We start from the raw sequence: 4,013 nt of genomic DNA, 5'->3' as shown, positions 1-4,013 counted from the left end.
CTTGAGCCCAGGAGTTGGAGGTTGCTGTGAGCATGATGCCACGGCACTCTACCCAGGGGGATAGCTTGAGGCTCCGTCTCAAAAAAAAAAAAAGAAATGCAGAATCTGGCTCGGTGCCAGTGGCTGGCACAGTGGTTATGGGACCAGCCACATACACTGAAGGTGGCAGGTTTGAGCCTAGCACCAGGAGCTAACCAACAATGACAACTGCAACAAAAAATAGCCGGACATTTTGGCAGGCGCCTTTGATCCCAGCTGCTTGGGAGGCTGAGGCAAGAGAATCACTTAAGCCCAAGAATTTGAGGTTGCTGTGGCTGTGAGCTGTGACACCACAGCACTCTACCCAGGGCAACAGCTTGAGACTCTGTCTCAAAAAAATAAAAAATAAAAAATAAAAGAAAAGAAAAAAGAAATGCAGAATTTCAGACCTCACCTCAAACCTGCAGAATCAAACTCTGCATTCTAACAAGGTGTTCCAAATAATCAATAGGCACATTGAAGTTTGACAAGTACTTCCTGAATGGCTCTTCACTTTATTGCTTACATAGGACCAAAAACAGGGAAAAAATCTGAGTGGCTCAACTATTGCACTAAATTCACGTGTTTGGGTTTTTTTTTGTGTTTTTTTTTTGAGGCAGAGTTTCACTTTGTCACCCTCAGTAGAGTGCTGTAGCATCATAGCTCACAGCAACCTCAAACTCTTGGGCTTAAGCGATTCTCTTGCCTCAGCCTCCTCAGTAGCTGGAGCTACGGGTGCCTGCTACAACACTTGGCTATTTTTTATTTTTAGAGATGAAGTCTCACTTTTGCTCAGGCTGTCTTGAACCTGTGAGCTCAGGCAACCCACCCACCTTAGCCTCTCAGAGTGCTAGGATTACAGGTGTGAGCCACCATGCCTAGCCCTAAATTCATGTTTTAAAATCTAATACTATATTCGTGCAAGCAACACTCAAATCTACACATACACAGTGTGCTCCCTGCCTGTGCTTGGTCCTAGGAAGAGAAAGTTGAAATAGAATAGCCCTTGCCTAGATGGTGGCCACAGTCCTAGTAAGGGATATTAACAAGTAATAATACAAATAATAGCTAAAGGAGGCTGGGTGCAGTGGCTCATACCTGTAATCTGAGCACTCCTGGAAGCTGAGGGAGGAGCATTGCCTGAGCGCAGGAGTTTGAGACCTGCCTGAGCAAGTGAGAGACCCCATCTCTAAAAAATAGCTCCTTTTCTACTAAAAATAGAAAAATGAGCCAAGTATGGTTTTGTATGTCTGTGGACCCAGCTACTGGGGTGGCTGAGGCAGGAGGATCACCTGAGCCCAAGACATTGAGGTTGCTATGAGTTATGATGCCATGGTACTCTACCTAGGGTGACAGAGATGCAGTCTCAAAATAAACAAACAAATTAATTAATTAAATTAGAAAATTTTTAAAGAACTTAACCCCCTCCCCCAGATAATAGTTAACATTCATCAAGCCCCTACTATATGGTAGGTATGGTGGTAGAGGCTTTGCCTTTGTCTATATCAGAGGTTTTCAACCTGTGGGTCATGACCCACAGGAACTGTTTTAAAGGGCCACAGCATTAGAAAGGTTGAGAACCACTGGTCTATATCACGCCAGTTCATCTTCACAGCTACCTTAGGCCAATCAAAAGGCATGTGCCTGTAGTCCCAGCTACTCTGTAGGCTGAGGCAGGAGGGGGAGGATTCCTTGAGCTCAGGAGTTTGAGGCCAGCCCAGACAACATAGCAGGATGCTGTTTCAAACAGAACCTTAGAAGCTACATGCTATTACTATCCCTGATTAAAAGTTTTAAGTTGTTAGTAGACGAAGATCTAAACTGCAGGCTGCCTCACTTGCAGTTCAATAACATAAGACCAGAACTTTGATAAGAAGTCACACAGGGAACCATGGAAGTCTCTAAGAGAAAAGGGACTGATATTCTGGGTTAAGAAAGGCTTTCATGAAAAAGAGAGACACATGGCACCCTCAGGAGACTCAGGAGAATGTGGGCAAGGTGAGTCTTCCTTCTGCCCTCAGGCTGAAGTTTTCCAAGGAAGTAGAGAAGGTGCAGAGAAATCTATTAATTGAACACGACAATATATCATTGTTGTAATCCATTCTACCCTTAGAGCCACCTGGCAGTGAGGTGCTATTTCAAACCTAGGTGGTACTTTGAGAACAATGGGATGCCTCTAAGATTTCAAGCAGGAGTTTAGTTTAAGTTCATGCCAGTAGCTGGATGAAGAATGGCAGAGGGGGAGGAGGATAGAACCGAAGCACAGGTACCAGATGGAAGCAATTGCAAGCTATGGAAGGAAGACATCATAAGCCCTTAAGAAAGCAAAAATATGGGCCCACTGGAGCTCAGTGGGTAGGGCACCGGCCACATACACCAATGGTGGCAGGTTCAAACCCAGCTTGGGCCAGCTAAAAAACAATGGCAACTGCAACAAAAAAATAGCTGGGCATTGTGGCAGGCACCTGTAGTCATAGGTACTTGGGAGGCTAAGGCAAGAGAATTGCTTAAGCCCAAGAGTTTGAGGTTGCTGTGAGCTGTGATGCCATAGCACTCTACCAGGGGTGACAGCTTGAGACTCTGTTTCAAAAAAAAAAAAAAAAAAGCAAAAATAGGGGGTTGACACCTGTGGCTCAAGTGGCTAAGGCGACAGCCACATACACCTGAGCTGGCCGATTCAAATCCAGCCTGGGCCCACCAAACAACAATGACGGCTGCAACCAAAAAATAACCAGGTGTTGCGGTGGGAGCCTGTAGTCCCAGCTACTTGGGAGGCGGAGGCAGGAGAATCACTTGAGCCCAGGAGGTGGAGATTGTTGGAAGCTGTGATGCCATGTCTACCCAAGGTGACAGCTTGAGGCTCTCTCTCTCTAAAAAAAAAAGCACAAATATAATTGTACTATGAGGTTCCAATTTTTTTTTCTTTAGAAACAGAGTCTTATTTATCACCCTTGGTAGAGTGCTATGGTGTCACAGCTCACAGAAACCTCCAACTCCTGGGCTTAGGTGATTCTCTTGCCTCAGCCTCTCGAGTAGCTGGGACTACAGGCAGTGCCACAACGCCTAGCTATTTTTTGTTGCAATTTGGCTAGGGCCAGGTTTGAACCTGCCACCCTGGCTAGGGGCCGGCGCCCTGCCGACTGAGCCACAGGCACCACCCATGAACTTCCATTTTATTTTATTTTTTTAATTTATTTTCTTTTTTTTGAGACAGAGCCTCAAGCTGTCCCCCTGGGTAGAGTGCCATGGCATTACAGCTCATAGTAACCTCCAACTCCTGGGCTCAAGTGAGTCTCCTGCCTCTGCCTCCCAAGTAGCTGGGACCACAGGCGCCCGCCACAATGCCTGGCCATTTTCTGGTTGCAGCCATCATTGTTGTTTGGCGGGTCTGGGCTGGATTCGAACCCGCCACCTTCGGTGTACGTGGCTGGCGCCTTAGCCGGTTGAGCTACAGGTGCCGAGCCTGAACTTCCATTTTAAGAGAGGAATCAGTTTTTCTCTGTAAAATATTTTGCTCTCTGGATATGTCAGGTTAAGGTAGTGGTCCTCAAAGTGTGGTCTCTGGACCAAATCACTGGAATGACCTGGGAATTTATTAGAAATGCACATTTTCAAGCTCTACCCAAGGAAAACTGAAAGAGAAACTCTGTGGAGGGGCTCAGCTCAGCATTCTGTATTTTATTAAGCCTCCCAGGTGATTCTGATCCATACTCAAGCTTAAGAAATACTGGGCAGAGAGTCTCAGGCAAATACTTTTTATTTGCACTATTGCACAATCCATACAAGGAGAAACTCTTCTTTAATATTTGTGGGACATGGCTCAGTGCCTGCGGCTCAAGTGGCTAAGGCGCCAGCCACATACACCTAAGGTGGCGGGTTTGAATCCCCAGCCCGGCCCGCCAAACAACAGTGATGGCTGCAACCAAAAAATGGCCAGGCGCTGTGGCGGGCGCCTGTAGTCCCAGCTACTTGGGAGGCTGAGGCGGAGAATCACT

The sequence above is a fragment of the Otolemur garnettii genome, unplaced genomic scaffold, assembly GCF_000181295.1.
Source record: "Otolemur garnettii isolate 467f Iridium unplaced genomic scaffold, OtoGar3 scaffold00025, whole genome shotgun sequence".
In the NCBI taxonomy this organism is placed as follows: domain Eukaryota; kingdom Metazoa; phylum Chordata; class Mammalia; order Primates; family Galagidae; genus Otolemur; species Otolemur garnettii.
This window is presented reverse-complemented; position numbering follows the sequence as displayed.